General features: G+C 41.6%; 1 protein-coding gene across 2 annotated transcripts in view; it reads right to left on the bottom strand.

Annotated features, from left to right (window-relative positions):
* Nucleotides 1–23,081, bottom strand: part of RAB3C (RAB3C, member RAS oncogene family) — a 301,907-nt gene that overhangs the window by 17,025 nt on the left and 261,801 nt on the right. The window lies entirely within an intron of this gene.

The following is a 23,081-nucleotide window of genomic DNA, read 5'->3' on the forward strand; positions in this document are numbered from 1 at the left end:
AATGTCCAAAAGAGGCAAAACTATAGTCAGGAGAAATAGGGAGTGAATACTAATGAGCATGGGGTTTCTTCCTGGGGTGATGAGAATTGATTGCGTTCAAGGTTGCACAGCTCTGTGAATATACCAAGAACCACTGAACTGAACACTGTAAATGGGTGAAATGCATTGTATGTGCATTACATCACTGAGCTGTATGATATATTTGTCACTGTTTTATCCATTTGGCACAGATGATCTTATTTACAAACAGAGACAGACATAGAGAACAAATGTGTAGACACCAAGGTGGGCAGACGGTGGGATGAACGGGGACATTAGGATTGACGCGTACACTATTGGCACTATGTGTGAAATAGATAACTAAGAAGAATCTACTGTAAAGCTCAGGGAACGCTGCTTAGTGCTCCAGGTGAAAGTGAGAAGCATGAAAGTGCTAGTCGCTCAGTCCTGTCTGACTTTTTCAGTCATATGGACTGTAGCCCACCAGGCTCCTCTGTCCATGGGATTCTCCAGGCAAGAATACCGGAGTGGGTAGCTATTTCCTTCTCCAAGGGATCTTCCCGACCCAGGATCGAACCCAAGTCTCCCACACTATAGGCAGATTCTTTTACTGTCTGAGCCACTAGGGAAGTGGTGACCTAAATGGGGAGGAAATCCCCAAAATAGGGTATATATGTATACATATGGATGAAGAACCACTGTTTTAAATGAATGAGAATGTTTTCCATAAGAGATCGCTCCAGAAGGAATCTCCAGGCCCTACTGGGGAAACCATTCCACTCATAGAGGAGGATTCTATCAATCAGAAAATATCACCTCTTGCTCAACACAAAGCTTTCAAACAGGTATTTGTCACTGTTTTTGCTCTAGCCTCAGTGGAGACGACAGAGCTTATGGTACAGGACGTCTGAATACATCCTGGTGAACATGAGGAACACGAAGCACACTCAGCTTGGCTGCTGGCCTGCTCTACCTGGCTCCCTGAAGGTCCCCTGAGTGCCAGGTTCCAGGGAAGCCTGGTACTGTACCCACACAAGGCAGCTTTAGGCCGAAAGCATACTGCTCATCAAAGTAGTGGGTGCCAGGCAGGCTCCCCGTTGGCACCTGAAGAGTACTGAAGTGTCCCAGCACTCCCAAGAGACTTGTTCCCCTTGTAATTATTAGTGGTAATAATCACTATTCAAATACTGAGCACTTAACTACCACCTTCTCAGCCTTTTATTTAATGCATTTAAAATACTCTTATAGGCAATGACTTATTCCCATGCATCAATGGCTATGCCATGGTGTGAAATACTATTTGTTTCCATAAGATATTCTGGGGAATTGTTTTCTTTTTTCACCCCTAGGAAAAACCTCAACACCATTTGGGGCACTATGACTATTTCCAACTTCAGTTTGAGAGAAAAAAAAATTGCAACTGTTCTTTCATTCCATAAAAATCATAGTGCAGTAAATCCTTTTCATCTCCCATTGTTAAAAATCTGTGATCTGTCCATAGGTTTCTATTTCCAAACTCCTAAATGAGAAGACTTTCTGTTTCCAGATTCTAGTTGCGGTTTCAGTGTCTTCCCCTTCCTGTGGAATGGAATGAACCAGAGCAGCAAGGAAAGGTCATTCTGTTGCCAGGTGGGTGACATTTGGGCCAGAACTTGAGACTGCTGAGCAGCAGGCCAAGCTACGATATTAGCTCGTTCCCTGCTGGGCCCCAGCTTGGAGACAGACTTTAGAGGAATTGATGAGGATTTTGACCCACTTACCTGAAGAAGGCTCCACAGAAAGCAGACCAAAGCTGGAGAATAGGAGTTCAGCCAAAGGTTCGTTTTACTAAAACAAAAGGTCAAGTATGCTAGCCCTTAGCCAGGCCTAACTGGACGTTAGCTTTTCTCCTGTTTTATTAGTATGCTGAAACTGTGCAAGGATCATTCTGTGCCTTTGACAAATCCCGCTCAATGCAGAGGTTCCCTCCTGGTCCTTCTCTCCCCAGACATTAGCTTAACACACTTCATATGTGGGAAAGGCTCAGCACAACAACAGAGAGGGAAAGAAGTATCTGAGTTTGCTGATGTAGCAGCTGCCCATGCCATGGTTCATCATTCTCGGTCAAAACACCCGGCACCCTGCACTCAGCCCCGCTTGTCCGTTCCCCATCTGCTGAAGAGACTCAACATAAGCCCTTTGCAGTTTTGCCCATGTGAGTCATCTCTTTGACTGTCCCTCATCCTTTCCCATCTTTCCAATCCAACCTACTCTTTAAGACAGAGACTTCTGTATGTGATATCTGGTGTGCAGACTTTTAACATTTTGTTTTGAGCTGACCTTTAAAAATCTAGATTTCTGGAGTGGTATCACCAAGATGATGACATAGGTCATTCCTGACTTCATTCCTTCACAAGGACAGCAACTGACAACCAGCCATGTGACAAAACACCACTGAGAAAAGTCCTAGAACATGTGGGAGGCGGGAGCACCCCTGCAGCCCAGAGAGCCAGCACAGGCTGCGTCAGCAGGGCAAGAGGAGCAGCTCCACACCGACTGTGCTGCTCCTCCCAGGCTGGTGCAGCGCCACACCAAGAGCCGGCACTTCCTCCAGTGGGAAGAGAGAGCCTGGGGTAAATATACCGCTTCCCCCATATGCGGATTGCTTCTTGGGAGCCTCCATTCCAGACTCATCCCACAAGGGACGGCGAGGAAATCTGCAAGGCTTGACCACCGGGAATCTGTTGGTGATGGAGAAGCAGGGATAGGCTCACAGCAACAAGCACTTGGATCTTGACAGACTGAGTTCCTACCTGAAGCACCCAAGTAGCAGTCCCAGCCAGTGGCTTTGCTCATCTCTGGAGCCAAGGTGGTAGTGCAGTCTGACCAGGAATGGTTCTGCCTGATGCAGGTCTTCAAAGAGCCTTCTTGTTCTGTAACCTGGCGTTCTCCCACCCAGGCATGAGAACTGAGTCGCAGCCTGGCTCACTCCTGAATGTAGCTCCCAGTACTGCCAAGTCAAAAAGGCTGGCCAGAATACCCAGAAGCTGCATAGCCCAACAACACCTGAGTAGAGAGTATGACAGCAGAATTGATTTTCCCCAGAGCAAAGCCAGTCATGGTCCTGTATAGCTTGGGAAACTGGGATGTGGGTTGGCTTGAGATAAGACCAGACTTGGATCCACTTCTCCTTTTTCATCAGGGGAGGGAAACTAATTCATAGCCCTACCCATTGCTGAATGTTGCCTTCAGCCCACCTGAGCAGGGCGCCTAACCAGAGCACAGGGGAGCTGTGTAGCCTATCCAAAAGTCCTGCTTACAGTGGCACTTAAACAGAGCACATAGCCCATAGATAGGCTTTTCCTGACGTCAGAGAGTAAGGTCAAGTGGCCCCATTTGGCCAGGGAATTCAGTGTACCGTCTGGACAGACTCAGGTTTCTAAACAATAAGCCGTACCACCCCTTGGGTATGTCCTGCTGCCCCACCGTGCCAGGGAAGTTAATTCATAGCACCAGCTACTGCTGAGCACAGTACCCAAGACAACTGTGTAATAAGCATAGTCCGAGAACCCAGGGAAATGCAGAGCGCATGCTGTAGTCCTGCTTGCGCAGGGAAACAAGCCAGCAGTCCAGTCCGACTATTCTCAGCCTGCGGCACACACCCACCCCCAACCTCAGGGCGTGGGCAGAGGCTTCACACCCACGGTGCTGCCAACAGACGCCTGGAAACCCAAACTGAGCTGACTGGTGAGCTCTTGCCAGAGAGAACCTATAAATTCTACATGAGGAAACTGTTCACTCAAATGTGCAGATAGTGATGTAAAGAATTAAGAATCATGAAAAATCAGGTACACACAATACCACCAAAGGAAATTCAGTTCACTTCAGTTCAGTCGCTCAGTCGTGTCCGACTCTTTGCGACCCCATGAATTGCAGCACACCAGGCCTCCCTGTCCATCACCCACTCCCGGAGTTCACTCAGACTCATATCCATCGAGTCAGTGATGCCATCCAGCCATCTCATCCTCTGTCGTCCCCTTCTCCTCCTGCCCCCAATCCCTCCCAGTATCAGAGTCTTTTCCAGTGAGTCAACTCTTCGCATGAGGTGGCCAAAGTACTGGAGTTTCAGCTTTAGCATCATTCCTTCCAAAGAAATCCCAGGGCTGATCTCCTTCAGAATGGACTGGTTGGATCTCCTTGCAGTCCAAAGGAAATTAGTAAGCCTCAAATAACTGACACCTAAGAAATGTACATCTATGACCTGTCAGACAAATTAGAACAGACTTCTAAAGTTTGGTGAACTATAGGAACGAACAGCTAAACAAAATTCAGAAAACAATGCATGAACGATATGTGAAGTCCAGCAAAAATTATAAACCTCAAAAAAACATATCCTAGAGCAGAACAATATCATGAACCAAAGAATTCAATAAAGACTCAAAAGCAGACTCAACCACACAAAAGGAAGAATCAATAGTGTAGAATTCAGAACATTTACAATTATCCAGACAGAAGAGCGAAAGGGAAAAACAATGAAAAAGAGCAAAGGAAGTCTGTGGGACTTAACAGGATAAAAAAGAAACAATATCCACATTATGGAAAGAGAAAGGAGAAGAAAATATATTTAAAGCAATAATGACAGAAAACTTCCCAAATCTGGGGAGAGAAATGGACATCCAGATCCATGAATCCTACAGTACCCTCAGTGGATAAGCCCAAAAAGGGCTATATCAGACACATTTTAATTAAATTGTCAAATGTCACAGATAAAGAATTATGAAAGCATCAAGGGAAAAGAAAGTGACAAGGGAACACCCATAAAACTATTGGTGGATTTCTCAACAGAAACTTGTCAGTCCAGGAGTCAATTAGATGATATATTCAAAATACTGAAAGAGTCGTTACTCTTTCCACTCATTCACCAGGGCTCCTACGGATGGCTTTTACCTCCTGCCCTCTCTTTCTTGCTTAACTGCATGCTGAAAATGATTGCCTTCTAGCCAAGGTTATATCACGCACCTAATGTTTACTTCTCCAGGACAACACCCCCTAACTCTCCTCCCCTTTGTGAGCATTCTCCACGCAGAAAGAAGGTCTCAGAGTGACAACCTTGAGCACAACCAGAACCCATTTCAGAACAACCTGACGCCAGCCTTAACAATGTCCGTGTCTCCAGGAGGGAAGAAGAATGCAAGACTACCTCAGCTCCATCCTTATGTACAGCCCCACTTTCTAGCCTGAAACTGTATGACCCCTTCCTAATTTCCAGAAAGTGGGGCACAGTCTTGCAAGCGTTAACCTACTGTGGCACCCTTTGCCTGGCAAGGTAATAAAGCCACTCCTTTCTACTCCTGCAAAATAATAATAATAATAATAATAAAGAAAAACTGTCCACCAAGAATTCCACACTCACAAAATGTTTATGGCATACAATATTATAGTCATACTCATGATAGAGTACTGGAAATATTGTTACACTTTTAAAATCCTACTTAGTTTCTCCATTTATGAGAGTGAGTAGCATATTATGTGGTTATATAATACTTTGAAAGCAAAGTTATAAACAGGAAGAAAACAAAGACATTATAAATCTTATATTAAATATCACCCTATGCCTATGTTGGTTTCCCTGGTGGCTCAGACAGTAAAGAATCTGCCTACAATTCAGGAGACCCAGGTTTGATCCCTGGGTTGGGCAGATCCCTTGGAGAAGAAAATGACAACCCACTCCATATTCATGCCTAGAGAATCCCATGGACAGAGGAGCCTGGTGGGCTACAGTCCATGGGGTCACAAAAGTGGGACACAACTGAGCAACTAACACACACACATATGCTTATGTAACGATAGACTAGTATTTACATGTATCTTATGCATTTATGACGTAACTGACTTTTAAAAATATGTTTTCAATATTTCTAGGCTATGTGGTTTGTCCATGAGTTTTTTCACATTACTGAAATTCTCCAAAAAAATTTTCAACATAAGACTGTTCTATACATCAGTGTCTCTTTTGCTGTCTCGTACACAGGGTTATTGTGACCATCTTTCTAAATTCCATATATATGCGTTAGTATACTGTATTGGTGTTTTTCCTTCTGGCTTACTTCACTCTGTATAATAGGCTCCAGTTTCATCCACCTCATTAGAATTGATTCAAATGTATTCTTTTTAATGGCTGAGTAATACTCCATTGTGTATATGTACCATAGCTTTCTTATCCATTCATCTGCTGATGGGCATCTAGGTTGCTTCCATGTCCTGGCTATTATAAACAGTGCTGCGATGAACATTGGGGTACACGTGTCTCTTTCCCTTCTGGTTTCCTCAGTGTGTATGCCCAGCAGTGGGATTGCTGGGGACTCTGTGGGAGAGGGAGAGGGTGGGAAGATTTGGGAGAATGGCATTGAAACATGTAGAATATCATGTATGAAACGAGATGCCAGTCCAGGTTCGATGCACGATACTGGATGCTTGGGGCTAGTGCACTGGGACGACCCAGAGGGATGGTATGGGGAGGGAGGAGGGAGGAGGGTTCAGGATGGGGAACACATGTATACCTGTGGTGGATTCATTTTGATATTTGGCAAAACTAATACAATTATGTAAAGTTTAAAAATAAAATAAAATTTAAAAAAGTTTTTTTTAACATATTTATTAAAAAGATGCACATATAAATGGACTGATGCAGTTTATGTCATTCAAGGGTCAACTGTATACTTTCAAGTGTACATGGAATATGTTATAGGATCAATCATATGATGGGCCACAAAACAAATCTTAGAAAATTGAAGATTAAAATCATACTAAGTATGTCCTTGGACCACAGTGGTATATGAAACTAGAAATCAACAAGAGGAAAGATGGAAAATTCATGCATGCATGGAAATTAAATACTTCTTCAACAATAAATGAATCAAAGAAGAAAATTAGAGGGGAAATAAAACATCTTGAGACAAATTTAAAGGAAAACACTACTTACCAAAACTTACGGGATGCAGCAAAGATAGTTCTAAAGAGGAAGTTCATAGAAATACTTACATTAAGAAACATGAAAGGAACATTAAGAAACAAAAAACCATAACTCTGTACCTTAAAAAACTAGAAAATGAAGAACAAATCAACTACAAAGTTAGCAGAAGGAAAGAAGTAACAGATTAGAGAAGAAATGAAATAGAGAACAGGAAAACAATAGAAAAAATTAATTTAGCTCAGTGAGACAACAGATAACCCAGCAATGAACCTATGTATATTTGGTTAATTAGTTTACAGTAAAGAAGCCAAGAATATATGGTGAGGAAAGGACAGTCCTTTCAATAAATAGCACTGGAAGCCACATGCAAAAGAATAAAACTGGAAACTTATTTTACACTTTACATAAAAATTCACTCACAATGGATTAAAGACCTGAAACCATAAAACTTCTAGAAGAAAACAGTCAGTAAGCTCCTTGACATTGGTCTTGGTGATGATTTTTTGGATCTAACTCCAAAAGCTAAGGCAATGAAAGCAATATGAAACAAATGAGACTACATCAAACAAAAGCTTCTGTGCAACAAAGGAAACCATCAACAAAATGAAAAGGAAACAATTTTACTTCTGAATATACAGTTTTCCAAAGAAGACATACAGATGGCCAACATCCGCATGAAACAATGCCCAGCATTACTCCTCAGGGAAATGCAAATCCAAACCATAATGAGACACAGTTTCACACCTGTTAGAATGGCTATCATAAAAAAAAAATCATGAAATAACAAGTGATGGCAAAAATGTAGAGGAAAGGGAACCCTTGCGCATTATCGGTAGGAATGCAAATTTTGCAGCCACTATAAAAAACAGTTTGGAGGTTCCTCAAAAAATTAAAAATAGAACTATCACATGATCCAGCATCTCTTCTTCTGAGTATTTATAAGAAGAAAATGGAAACACTAATTTTTTTATGCATTTTTTTTAAATTTTATTTTTTAACTTTAAAATATTGTGTTGGTTTTGCCATATATCAACATGAATCCATCACAGATACACATGTGTTCCCCATCCTGAACCCTCCTCCCTCCTCCCTCCCCATACCATCCCTCTGGGTCGTCCCAGTGCACTAGCCCCAAGCATCCAGTATCGTGCATCGAACCTGGACTGGTGACTCATTTCATACATGATATTATACATGTTTCAATGCCATTCTCCCAAATCATCCCACCCTCTCCCTCTCCCACAGAGTCCAAAAGACTGTTCTATACATCAGTGTCTCTTTTGCTGTCTCGTATACACGGTTATTGTTACCATCTTTCTAAATTCCATATATATGCGTTAGTATACTGTATTGGTGTTTTTCTTTCTGGCTTGCTTCACTCTGTATAATAGACTCCAGTTTCATCCACCTCATTAGAACTGATTCAAATGTATTCTTTTTAATGGCTGAGTAATACTCCATTGTGTATATGTACCACAGCTTTCTTATCCATTCATCTGCTTATGGACATCTAGGTTGCTTCCATGTCCTGGCTATTATAAACAGTGCTGCGATGAACATTGGGGTACACGTGTCTCTTTCAATTCTGGTTTCCTCAGTGTGTATGCCCAGCAGTGGAATTGCTGGGTCATAAGGCAGTTCTATTTCCAGATTTTTAAGGAATCTCCACACTGTTCTCCATAGTGGCTGTACTAGTTTGCATTCCTACCAACAGTATGAGAGGGTTCCCTTTTCTCTACACCCTCTCCAGCATTTATTGCTTGTAGACTTTTGGATCGCAGCCGTTCTGACTGGCTTGAAATGGTACCTCATAGTGGTTTTGATTTGCATTTCTCTGATAATGAGTGATGTTGAGCATCTTTTCATGGGAAACACTAATTTTAAAACATATATGAATCTCTGTGTTAATAGCATCATTATTATTTACAATAACCAAGATATGGAAACATAAATACACAACATTGAATGAATGTACAAAGAAGATGTGGTACATATTTATAAATGGATTACTATTCAACCATAAGAAAGAATGAAATCTTGCCATTTGCAACAACATGGATGGACTTGGAAGGCATTATGCTAAGTGAAGTAAGTCAAACAAAGGTAAATATAGGATCTCACTTACATGTAGAATCTCAAACAAAAAAATAGCAAACCACCACCCCTCCTCTGCAAAACCCCCCAAAATAAAACGTGCCTCATAGATATAGAGGACAGATTGGTGCTGATCAGAGGTGGAGGCTTGGAGGGGGCAGGAGAAATGGATGATAGGGGTCAAAGGGCACTAACGTCCACTTACAGAATAAATTACGGAGATGTAATGCATATTGCCAACAAAGGTTCGTCTAGTCAAGGCTATGGTTTTTCCTGTGGTCATGTATGGATGTGAGAGTTGGACTGTGAAGAAGGCTGAGTGCCGAAGAATTGATGCCTTTGAACTGTGGTGTTGGAGAAGACTCTTGAGAGTCCCTTGGACTGCAAGGAGATCCAACCAGTCCATTCTGAAGGAGATCAGCCCTGGGATTTCTTTGGAAGGAATGATGCTAAAGCTGAAACTCCAGTACTTTGGCCACCTCATGCGAAGAGTTGACTCATTGGAAAAGACTCTGATGCTGGGAGGGATTGGGGGCAGGAGGAGGAGGGGACGACAGAGGATGAGATGGCTGGATGGCATCACTGACTCGATGGACGTGAGTCTGAGTGAACTCCGGGAGCTGGTGATGGACAGGGAGGCCTGGTGTGTTGCGATTCATGGGGTCGCAAAGAGTCGGACATGACTGAGCGACTGAACTGAACTGAATGTATAGCATCGTCGTTGTTCAGTTGCCCAGTCATGTCCGGTTCTCCACAACCCCATGAACTGAAGCATACCAGGCCTCCCTGTCGCTCTGTAGTTAATAATACTCTATTGTATATTTGAAAGTTACTAAGAAAATAAACTAAGTTCTCATCACAAGAAAAAATTGTCATTATATGTGGTGATGGATATTAAACATACTGTGGTGAACATTTTTCAATAGGCAAATACTGACTCATTATGTTATATACTTGTAATATTACATGTCAGTTTACTTCAATAAAAACTTTTAAACCGTACTGTTGACTGCGTCCCATCAGATCCCAATTTAATTGGCCTGAAGTGCAGCTTGTGCACTGGTGTTTTTGAGAAGCCCTTCTCTAGATCCAATCTTCCTTCTAGTTTTTTCTCCTCTCCTTGCCTTGGTCCTGCCTGATTTGAATTTTCTGAGAAAGTGAGACCTCTTCAATGTTTTGAAGCCTGTGACTTGAGTTAATTCATCTGTTATTCCTAGTCTCAGAGCAGTCTAATGTGGCTCTCTCAGTGCAACAAAGAAGGAAGACAGCATGCTCTCTAATACCTTAGTCTTTCATTATTTAGACAGGAACTACCTTAAATGGTCTTTCTAACAGATTCCCTAAAATGATACCCTAAAAAATACTAAGAGGTTGATGTGTGGCTTAGTGGTAATTGTCTCAGTGTAATTTTCAAGGCCCATAGAACGAGTCATCAAGAATTTCCAGAGCTTTCTTATAAAGTACAGAATGAGTAGTTAAGGAGTTTTCAGTTTATTGGTTGGAGGACATTCCATAAAGCTGGGCATTTTTTGAAAAGAGATATTATGTATCAATACTTGGGCAAGATTGTATTTGAAAGGATTTATCCTTTAACAACGATCTAGTCATTTTCTGGCATCTTTCACTGTATCGCTGGAAGACTATGGGGTTCATGAACAGAGTTTAAATAGGATTACCAGTTAAATAGACCCAGATTTCTGCCTGGATTGTAAAACAGAAAAATAAATTCAATTAAGACCTTATCTGTGTCTCCATATTGTTCCAAGAATATGACTCAGGTGGAGCTTAGCGGTCAGGAAGGTGTGATGGTGCTATTATAATTCTCTTCAATGGAAAATGCATAAAGAGAATCTGGCTGCTTAGGGTCAGACTGCATGGATTCAAAGTTCAGTGAAGTTACTGCCTTGTTCTCTCTTACCTGGGCTGGCAAGGAAAGCCAAGAGTTGGGTGCGTGTGTGCTAAGTCGCTTCAGTCATGTCCAACTCTTTGTGACCCCATGGACTATACAGCTCTCCAAGGCCCTCTGTCCATGGGATTCTCCAGGCGAGAATACTGGAGTGGGTTTCTGCGCCCTCCTCCAGGGGATCTTCCCGACCCAGGGATCAAGCCTGAATCTCTTATGTCTCCTGCGTTGGCAGGTGGGGTCTTTACCACTAGCACCACCCAGGAAGTCCAAAAGACTCTAAACAGGAACCAGTTGGAGAATCCTAAAATCAGAGTTCCTAAATTAGGTAACCCTGAAGTCATTCGGTCTCAGCAGAAGTCAGCAGTATGGGCATTAACATCTCAGGAGGTAGACTTTCTTGGCTTGGTTACAATGATGTCCCATCCACCTTAGTTTTTTTTTTTTTTTTTAATTTATTTATTTTAATTGGAGGCTAATTACTTTACAATATTGTAGTGGTTTTTGCCAAACATTGACAAATGAATCAGCCATGGGTGCACATGTGTCCCCCATCCTGAACCCCCCTCCCCAACTTCTCTCCCCATCCTCTCCCTCAGGGTTGTCCCAGTGCACTGGCTTTGAGTGCCCTGTTTTATGCATCGAACTTGCACTGGTGATCTGTTTCACATATGGTAATATACATGTTTCATTGCTATTCTCTCAAATCATCCCACCCTCACCTTCTCCCACAGTCTGTTCTTGATATCTTGTCTCTTTTGCAGTCTCTCATATAGGGTCATCATTACCATCTTTCTAAATTCCATTTATATGTGTTAATATACTATATAGGTGTTTTTATTTCTGACTTACTTCACTCTGTATAATAGACTCCAGTTTCATCCACCTCATTAGAACTGATTCAAATGCATTCTTTTTAATAGCTGAGTAATACTCCGTTGTGTATATGTACCACAGCTTTCTTATCCATTTGTCTGCCAGTGGACATCTAGGTTGCTTTCTTCCATGTCCTGGCTATTATAAACAGTGCTGCGATGAACATTGGGGTACACATGTCTCTTTCAGTTCTGGTTTCCTCAGTGTGTATGCCCAGCAGTGGGATTGCTGGGTCACATGGCAGTTCTATTTCCAGTTTTTTAAGGAGTCTACACACTGCTCTCCATAGTAGCTGTACTAGTTTGCATTCCCACCAACAGTGTAAGAGGGTTCCCTTTTCTCCACACCCTCTCCAGCACTTATTGTTTGTACTTTTTGATAGCAGCCATTCTGACCAGTGTGAGATGGTACCTCATTGTGGTTTTGATTTGCATTTATCTGATGAGTGATGTTGAGCATCTTTTCATGTGTTTGTTAGCCATTTCTTTGTCTTCTTTGGAGAAATGTCTGTTTAGTTCTTTGGCCGATTTTTTGATTGGGTTGTTTATTTTTCTGGTATTGAGCTGCATGAGCTACTTGTATATTTTTGAGATTAATTCTTTGTCAGTTGCTTCATTTACTATTATTTTCTCCCATTCTGAATGCTGTTTTTTCACCTTGCTTATAGTTTCCTTTGTTGTGCAAAAGCTTTTAAGTTTAATTAGGTCTCATTTGTTCATTTTTGCTTTTATTTCCATTACTCTGGGAGATGGGTCATAGAGGATCCTGCTGTGATTTATGTCAGAGAGTGTTTTGCCTATGTTTTCCCCTAGGAGTTTTATAGTTCTTAGTCTTATATTTAGATCTTTAATCTATTTTGAGTTTATTCTTGTGTATGGTGTTAGAAAGTGTTCTCGTTTCATTCTCTTGCAGGTGGCTGACCAGTTTTCCCAGCACCACTGTTAAAGAGATTGTCTTTTCTCCATTGTATATTCTTGCCTCCTTTGTCAAAGATAAGGTCTCCATCAGTTCAGTTCAGTTGCTCAGCCGTGTCTGACTCTTTGCGACCCCATGAATCACAGCACGACAGGCCTCCTTGTCCATCACCAACTCCCGGAGTTCACTGAGACTCACGTCCATCGAGTTGGTGATGCCATCCAGTCATCTCATCCTCTGTTGTTCCCCTCTCCTCCTGCCCCCAATCCCTACCAGCATCAGAGTCTTTTCCAATGAGTCAACTCTTCGCATGAGGTGGCCAAAGTATTGGAGTTTCAGCTTTAGCATCAGTCCTTCCAAAGAACACCCAGGGCTGATCTCCTTCAGAATGGACTGGTTGGATCTCTTTGCAGTCCAAGGGACTCTCAAGAGTCTTCTCCAACACCACAGTTCAAAAGCATCCATTATTTGGTGCTCAGCTTTCTTCGCAGTCCAACTCTCACATCTATACATGACCACTGGAAAAACTATAGCTTTTACTAGATGGACCTTTGTTGGCAAAGTAATGTCTCTGCTTTTGAATATGCTATCTAGATTGGTCATAACTTTCCTTCCAAGGAGCAAGCATCTTTTAATTTCATGGCTGCAGTCACCATCTGCAGTGATTTTGGAGCCCAAAAAATAAAGGCTGCCACTGTTTCTCCATTTTTTGCCATGAACTGATGGGACCAGATGCCATGATCTTAGTTTTCTGAATGTTGAGCTTTAAGCCAACTTTTTCACTCTCCTCTTTTACTTTCATCAAGAGGCTTTTTAGTTCCTCTTCACTTTCTGCCATAAGGGTGGTGTCATCTGCATATCTGAGGTTATTGGTATTTCTCCTGGCAATCTTGATTCCAGCTTGTGCTTCTTCCAGCACAGCGTTTCTCATGATGTACTCTGAATAGAAGTTAAATAAGCAGGGTGACAATATACAGCCTTGAAGTACTCCTTTTCCTATTTGGAATCAGTCTGTTGTTCCATGTCTAGTTCTAACTGTTGCTTCCTGACCTGCATATAGGTTTCTCAAGAGGCAGGTCAGGTGGTCTGCTATTCCCATCTCTTTCAGAATTTTCCACAGTTTATTGTGAGATACCAAGGGAACATTTCATGCAAAGATGGGCTCGATAAAGGACAGAAATGGTATGGACCTAACAGAAGCAGAAGATATTAAGAAGAGGTGGCAAGAATACACAGAAGAACTGTACAAAAAAGATCTTCATGATCAAGATAATCACAATGGTGTGATCAATCACCTAGAGCCAGACATCCTGGAATGTGAAGGCAAGTGGGCCTTAGAAAGCATCACTACAAACAAAGCTAGTGGAGGTGATGGAATTCCAGTTGAGCCATTTCAAATCCTGGAAGATGATGCTGTAAAAGTGTTGCACTCAATATGCCAGCAAATTTGGAAAACTCAGCAGTGGCCACAGGACTGGAAAAGGTCAGTTTTCATTCCAATCCCAAAGAAAGGCAATGCGAAAGAATGCTCAAACTACCACACAATTGCACTCATCTCACACACTAGTAAAGTAATGCTCAAAATTCTCCAAGCCAGGCTTCAGCAATACGTGAACTGTGAACTTTCTGATGTTCAAGCTGGTTTTAGAAAAGGCAGAGGAACCAGAGATCAAATTGCCAACATCCTCTGGATCATGGAAAAAGCAAGAGAGTTCCAGAAAAAGATCTATTTCTGCTTTATTGACTATGCCAAAGCCTTTGACTGTGTGGATCACAATAAACTGTGAAAAATTCTGAAAGAGATGGGAATACCAGACCACCTGACCTGTGCACTGCTTTTACTATATCCCATAGGTTTTGGGTTGTTGTGTTTTCATTTTCATGTGTTTCTATGCATATTTTGATTTCTTCTGTGATTTGTTGGTTATTCAGAAGCATCTTGTTTAGCCTCCATATGCTTGTATTTTTAATAGTCTTTTTCCTGTAGTTGACATTTAATCTTACCACACTGTGATCAGAAAAGATGCTTGAAATGATTTCAGTTTTTTTGCATTAACCAAGGCTAGATTTATGGCCCAGGATGTGATCTCTCCTGGAGAAGGTTCCGTGTGCACTTGAGAAAAAGTTGAAATTCATTGTTTTTGGGTGAAATGCCTGATAGATATCAATTAGGTCTAACTGGTCCATTGTATCATTTAAAGTTTGTGTTTCCTTGCTAATTTTCTGTTTGGTTGATCTATCCATAGGTGTGAATGGGGTATTAAAGTCTCCCACTATTATTGTGTTACTGTTAATTTCCCCTTTCATACCTGTTAGCATTTGCCTTACATATTGGGGTGCTCCTATGTTGGGTGCATATATATTTATAATTATTATATCTTCTTCTTGGATTGATCTTTGATCATTATGTAGTGTCCTTCTTTGTCTCTTTTCACGGCCTTTATTTCAAAGTCTATTTTATCTGATATGAGTATTGCTACTCCTGCTTTCCTTTGGTCTCCATTTTCATGAAATATCTTTTTCCAGCCCTTCACTTTCAGTCTGTATGTGTCCCTTGGTTTGAGATGGGTCTCTTGTAGACAGCATATATAGGGGTCTTGTTTTTGTATCCATTCAGCCAGTCTTTGTCTTTTGGTTGGGGCATTCAACCCATTTACATTTAAGTAATTATTGATAAGTATGATCCCATTGCCATTTACTTTGTTGTTTTGGTTTCAAGTTTATAAACCTTTTCTGTATTTCCTGTCTAGAGAAGATCCTTTAGCATTTATTGAAGATCTGGTTTGCATCCACCATAGTTTTAACATGTCTCTAAAAGTGATATCAAGTCATATGGAGCTTCATAGCCAACATGTCCAAACTCTTATTCTTGACAGGACAGAAATGTCCCCAAAAGAATTCAGACTCTATTAGCTGTGGTGCATCTGCCTCACTTGATTTATCTAGACTTTCAGGGAAGCAACTGTATATCCTGTCTGTACCACCTCCCTCCTCCAGATACAATTTAGTATATTCCTTGTTAAATGAAGGAATCCTTTCCGATTTGTCTTTAATTTACCTTTTTCTACTTCAAGAGATTATTCCCTTGGAGAATTGCTTAACTAAGCCAGTCTTTATTGAATCAATGTTTCAGAGTTTATGGACATAAGAATGTGCCTTTTTGGGAGTCTTCATATTCCTAAAACAGAAGGAACCATTTACTTGTATTATAGATCTGCATGTCCCTTCTTCATCCTTCAAGTTATACACATTTTAATGTATTCCAGTCCTGTTTAATTTGTATATTCATGATACTTTATTATATTTTTGATATGCAGACCACACATTAAGCTCCACAAGGAGGATGATATATCATGACTCTTTGATATCGTTATAGGTGTTTAATAAACATTTGAAGATGAATAATCAAAACAAAAATAATTAGAGGTGAAAAGAAGGAGAACCACATTTTACAGGCTGGAAAGATGGCAAAGTATAAGAATATTTTGTAGTTGTCAGAGATCCTCATAGGGCCCCTGTGCTGGACAAGGAGGAAGGATGGAGAAGATGGGGTTGGAATTTAGTAATATAGGCACATGATATCATGACAATTATTTGAATGGAGAGTAATAGGATATATATATATATATTATTTGCTTTGGGAAGAAGTATGAATGCAAATTAAAAACACAAAATTGTATCCTTATAAATTAGTTATTTAAAAAATCACTTCTCTCCAAAAGCAATTAGTTTGTTTGCAGTTTTTGTTTCTCTGACTTCATTTTTTAGAAGACCTCAGAGTTTCTGCACTTTCTGCCCATTCAGAGCTTGTAAAAATGTGTCAAGTATTCTTCTAAAATTTCAAGGCAATGCAAATCCATTCTCCTCCCAAAATTTCTTTGTTCTTATCCCCAGTTATATCTGGTCCCATCACTTCATGGCAAATAGATGGGGAAACAATGGAAACAGTGAGAGACTTTATTTTGGGGGGCTCCAAAATCACTGCAGATAGTTATTGCAGCCATGAAATTAAAAGATGCTTGGTCCTTGGAAGAGAAGCTATGACCAACCTAGATAGCATATTAAAAAGCAGAGACATTACTTTACCAACAAAGGTCCATGCTTTTGGAACTGTGGTGTTGGAGAAGACTCTTGAGAATCCCTTGGACTGCAAGGATATCCAACCAGTCCATCCTAAAGGAAATCAGTCCTGAATATTCATTGGAAGGACTGATGCTGAAGCTGTAACTCCAGTACTTTGGCCACCTGATGCAAAGAACTGACTCCTTGGAAAAGATCCTGATGCTGGGAAAGATTGAAGGTGGGAGGAGAAGGGGACGACAGAGGATGAGATGGTTGGATGGCATCACCAACTTGATGGACATGAGTTTGAGTAAACTCCGGGAGTTGGTGATGGATGGGGAAGCCTGGCATGCTGCAGTCCATGGGGTTGCAAAGAGTCGGACATGACTGAGTGACTGAACTGATACTGATATCTTTAATTATTTCTCCTATCCTTCCTAATTCAACATTTTTACAATGAAAACAAATTATAAGATTGTATATGTTAATATATAGAGATTATTGCTATACTATAAATTTGTATTTGGATAAAAATAAAAATTCAAAACATTCCCATATTGTTATAGGTACATGCATCTATAGGAGATGTCAAAAACACATACAGGAAGAATGATACTAGCTATAGGTTAATATTCAGCTCTGGAGCAATTCCCTGCATTCTCCAAACATTCCCAGCCATTTAAGCCAGTGTTCTAAAAATTTAGGGTCATAGAAAAGGCAGAAGGGTGTGTTTTAAACATGAAGATTCCTGGGCTTCAGAAACTTTGATGCAGCATGCCTGGGTTATGGTTGACAGATATGTACTTGAAAAACAATCCCACAGGATGCAGTTGCAGGTGATACAGAGGACCATCCTAAATTCACACCCAAACATGTGAAGCTGGCAGGTAGGTAGAGGAGATGGAAGCTCAGGTGAAAGGGTCAGAGCTAAGACAGGATTGGCTGTCATTGGTTTATAGACACAGTTCATGCCTCGGAAGTGGTTGGGAGTATCTAAGGGAGGGTGCAGAGAGAGAAGAGTGGTGGTCCAAGGATAGAAAGACAAAGTGCAAGAGGGAGAAAGAGAAGTCTCCAAAGGACAGCCAAGGTATGGCCAGAGAGAGCACACCATGATACGGAGGTGAAGATGGCAGAGTTCAAGAAGGAGGGCGTGCCTGGCAGGCCAAATGAAACAAAACCGGGAAAGGGAAGACTTAAAAACGTTCATCGTCTGTATAGTCTAACTCAGGCACTACAATGGTTGTTCTCGAAAGGTAGTGTTATTACTGTATTTCCAGGCACCTGATGCATTGTAAATATTTGGTAAACTAAACTGAAAAATCAAGGGAGGCCGCCATATGAGTTTTAAAGACCTCACCTGTAGCTCAGTTCCATTAAGTAACTTCATTAGGAGAAACAAATGTTATATGGATGTAACCATCCACAATGGAGAATTAATTGTAACTAGGTCAATAAAACTCCTGTTTTTGTTTTGTTTTGAGCCATCTGCTAAGATGTGGTAATGATATTTAAAAAACAGTACCCAACCTTTGTTTGTGTGTGATGCTATTCTGGACAATGTAATTTTACCAGTAATTAAAAAAAAATAAAGCTAAGACCTTCAAAATCTTTAAGCTTAGGTTTTTCCCTTATAAATGATCTTTCATGATCATTTATAGAAATGTATTTAGTCATGAGAAGAAAAAAAACACATTAAAGAAGGTAAACGACTCTCTACAAATGCCCAAGTGCTGGTTGCTAAGACAACTGCTGGGGTTTATTGAATATAGAGCAAAAAAATCAATCAGAAATCATTGGAAGAACTTGCATGGGTACATAAACCATTTCTGCCTCATAATTGCAGGAAATTTCCTACATCTGTGTACCACATGAAGAGGGTTTGTGTTTGTGTCAGTCGGCGGAATTCCAAGGAAAGTTGCCTTCTTGATGTGTTCTCACCATTTTAATTCCCTTCCATAACATGACCTTCTCAACACCCAAGTAATTTATTAAAATTACAGTGGTAAAAAAAAAAAAAGTAGCCCATTACCTGCCTCTTTTGTACCAATGTCACTTAATTCTTGGCTCCCAAGAATGGCTCCCATTCTTGGTTTCTTTGAATCAAACAGTTTTCAGGTTTATATATAGAAGTCATTTACATCCATGTAGCAGCTTCTTCCCCCACGTGGCATGTGCTTGACTCATCAAGAAAACACAAGGAGGGAGGGATGGTCTCAGGAAGCTACCCTGCCAATCTCTCCCAGATTTCCTTTCTCTCTCTCTCAGGGAATCTATTATTCTCTATTCCCAGCTTCCTGAGGTGCTAAGACGACTAAGAAACGATTGCCAAGTTTTTCAGACTTTTGAGTGGAAAACATTGTTATGTTTATGGGATAGAGAGAAGCCCTATGAATGAAATAAAAGATCAAGGGTAGCCAGATACACCAGACATCAGCTGTATGACCTTCTCATGGCAGCTGCAAGAACTTAGTAGGAGGGTTCTTATGGTCACTGGGTGATAGCCTTTAGTCTATTGAGCTCACTAATCTCATAAGGAAATGATCAGTCTCTCAGACTGGACTGTGCATAGTTCATTTATGAGATGACCAAGTAACAGAGTGACCCATTGAGAAGATCTCTGCTTCTCTAATCTATGCTACACACTCCCCACAGATTAATCCCAAAGTGCCTCCTTCAGAACAGTGTTTTTCAAATTTTAGTGGGTTGAGGCACGTTAGTGGATCCTAGCATATATTTAGTGAGTTGAAACATGAAAAGAAAAAAGATGAAAATAGAAAAGAGGATAGCATCAGAACAAATATCATCTAATAAGGGTAAATGTGTATTGTGAAACTTTCATTTCATTCTCTTCTTATGTAGGTATACACTGGATTGCTAGATTGGATACATTTCTGGTTCTGACCAGAAAGGTTAGAAAGCCAGACTCGTCCTTGCTGAGAATTCCTCAGTGATCTCTCTTGTATACAGAAAAAAAGAAACAATTCCAACTCCTTTACTCAAAGGCTGGAATTGTCCCCCAAATCCACTGTACTTCCATAACATTATGCTGGGTTCCAACTTTTTCATTCACTGTCCTCCCAGTGTACCTCTCAGGATCCTTACCCCACTCTGCCCTTTATTCATAATGTTTCTTCTCCTCTTAATGGTTTTCATATTCTACTCTCCTTTTGGGACCATTCGAAACTTATCTTTTCATTTAACCATACAATTGCTAGTTCCTCTCATCACTCACCTCTTCCTAGCTGTTCTGCTCATTTCCATATATTCTCTCTCTGTTCCCTCTGCATTGCTCTTTATCCATCTCCCATCCCACTTCATTCCCACACCTCCTGCCGACAACCTGTGTCTGCCTCATTTCCTCTGTTGCTTTCCTCTTAGCATGCACCTCCAGCTTATCATATCCTCATTATCCTATTTTATTGTTGTTTATAATTCCTGCTCTCTTGTGTATATCTCTGTCTCCCCACTTGACTGAAAGCAACTTGAGCCTGTGAACTTGAACTGTGGATCATAGGTTTTCAGTATCCCTTATAATGTCTGGCACGGTGCAGGATATATAGCACGTGCTCAGTAAAGCCTTGACTTAAATCAATCATGGCCATTGAAGCCTCTCCTCTTATGCAGTGGCCCCTGCCAGAGTCGCCCCCAGCCATGACCTCCTCCGCACCCCTTCCCTAACCATACAAGGTGGGCTTGTGTGCTGTGGGCCAGACTTAGGAGCAGATGTTTATAGGTGGCTCCCATACACACAGCTGAGCCCCAGGAGCCATGCAACTAAGGAAGAAGAGATGAAATCTTTCCTCACGGCTACACAACAATGGATTTAGAGCCCAGCAACTGGCTTTGTACACTCAGCACCTGCAGAATGTCTGAATGGACAATGAATGCTCCTGCAGCTGAGACAGGTCTAGCTTTAGCAGCTGTGGACTTTACAAGCACGTACACATGGATGTTGGACCAGGCCAAAGTCTGAGCTGCCCCCTTAGCACCCATAGTGAGTCCAGATCTATGATTACTGCAATCCTGGGACCTGACTTCAGGGGATCTATGCTGGTGGCTTGGTGAAAACAATGCTCAAGAAATATCCAGGTGGCTCAGTGAGGAAAGAATCCACTTGCAGTACAAGAGACATGTGTTTGATCCCTAGATTGGGAAGATCCCCTGGAGAAGGAAGTTGCAACCCACTACAGTGTTCTTGCCAGGAGAAGCCCATGGACAGAGGAGCCTGGTGGGCTACAGTCCAAGGTGTTGCAAAGAGTTGGACATGACTGAAGTGACTTAGCATGCATGCAAGAAACACCAGGGCCAGGTGCCGGTATACAGATATTGAAGGTGGGAATGAGAGATGTCATAACAGTATAATCTGAGGGCCTGCACAACAGACGAAAATTGACACAGGAGCACACCTGCACGTGAGTAGCTCAAGAGGAGGAATACTCAACGGCTTCTGTCCCAGCAGGAGTGCTCCAACCTCACCTAACTCACATCACAGATCAGAAACACAGCCAAGAAACAGATCTGGGAGCTACTACTCCAAGAACTAGGGAGCAGACCCTGTACAACCACAGAACAATTCCAGTGCAGGCTCTGTCACTGCAACATCCATCATACCCTCTATCAAGGGGATAATGGACAGCATACACTGAAGAAGAGGTGGCAGACATCTATACTAAAAGCAGCCTTAGCACCAGGAAAAAAAAAACCCACATAGGCTACACAAAAATGTCCCTACATAAAAACAGCCCTCCAAGACACAATCTGAGGGTCTGTCATTTGAAAGAAGAACTCCCAGAGCATTTAACCTTGGAGATGAGCAGAGGTGAGTGCAGGAGCGCCACAGGGCTGAGGAAAATGGAGTCCACTCTTAGAGGGCACACACAAGGTGTCATGCACTGGACCAGCAAAGAGAAGTGCGTACACAGCAACCTGGGTGAGATCCACCTGGGGGTCCTGGAGGGTCTCCTGGGAGGGGAGGGTCGGCTGTAGCTCACTGTGGGGGCAAGGAGACTGGAACTGGAGACCCCAGGGAATACTGATCAGTGTGAGCTCTCGAGGAGGTCCCAATTTTGGCACCAAGACCCAGCCCAACCTAGCAACCTACAGCCCCCAGTGCTGGAAAGCCTCAAGCCCAATAAAGTAGATAGGAACAGTGTCACCCATCAGGAGACAGGCTGCCTAAAGTTGCACTGAGCTCACAGCCACCTCAAATCACACCCCCTGACACCCCCTTCCCCCACAGAGGAACAAGACCTAGCTCTACTCACCAGGGGCAGGTGCCAGTCCCTCCCACCGGGACACCTACCTCACCCCAGGACCAACCCCTCATCCACCAGGGGCCAGACACCAGAAGCAAGAGGAACTGTGATCCTGCAGTCTGCGGAAAGGAGACTACAAACACAGAAATACAAGATGAGAAAACAGAGAAATGTGTGCAGATGAAGCAACAAAAATTAAAACCCAAAATAACAACCAAAGGAAGAGAAGATAGACAATCTACCTGAAAAACAATTCAGAGTAATAATGGTAAATATGATTCAAAATCTGAGAAAAAGAATGGAGGCATAGACCAAGAAGATACCAGAAATGTTTTAAAAAGAGAAGATTTAAAGAACAAACAGAGGTGAACAACATAATAACTTAAAAATTACCCCAGAAAGCAGAAGAACGGTAAGTGAGCTGGAAGATAGAATGGTGGAGTCACCGCCACAGAGCAGAATAGAGACAAAAGAATGAAAAGTAATGAGGACAGTTACAGAAACCTCTAGGGAGGGAGAGTGTGAGTGTGAGTGTGTGTGTGTGTGTGTGTGTAACTGACTCACTTTGCTGTACACCTGAAACTAACACAACATTGTAAATCAACTATACTGCAATAAAAATTATTTTTTAAAAACTCAGTCATGATCCCCTCCTTTGTACCAAAATTCTACCCTACTGACTCCAACATTTTTTCCCTAGATAGAGTCTTTTACATTTGAATTGGCTTTTCCATTTCTCAAGTTTTTTCATATCTCTCATCTCAGTTGCTTTTATCTACAAAGACTTAATAAAGTAGGCATGAGTCACGATACTTATTCTTAAAAGACGAGGACATTGAGCCTCAAAGAGGTTTGTAACTGTGACACATATTGCCACCAGTGTACTTAGAACCAAAATCGAATGCAACCTATTCTGTGCCTATTATCCACCCTCCTCCAACAGAAACTTGAAAACAACAATCACGTAGAATAATAATGTGCTCTCAGTGTAAAGCGTTGTATGTAGAGGAAAAGCCCCAAAGAA

Source organism: Bos indicus x Bos taurus, chromosome 20 (genome assembly GCF_003369695.1).
Source record: "Bos indicus x Bos taurus breed Angus x Brahman F1 hybrid chromosome 20, Bos_hybrid_MaternalHap_v2.0, whole genome shotgun sequence".
Taxonomy (NCBI): Eukaryota; Metazoa; Chordata; class Mammalia; order Artiodactyla; family Bovidae; genus Bos; species Bos indicus x Bos taurus.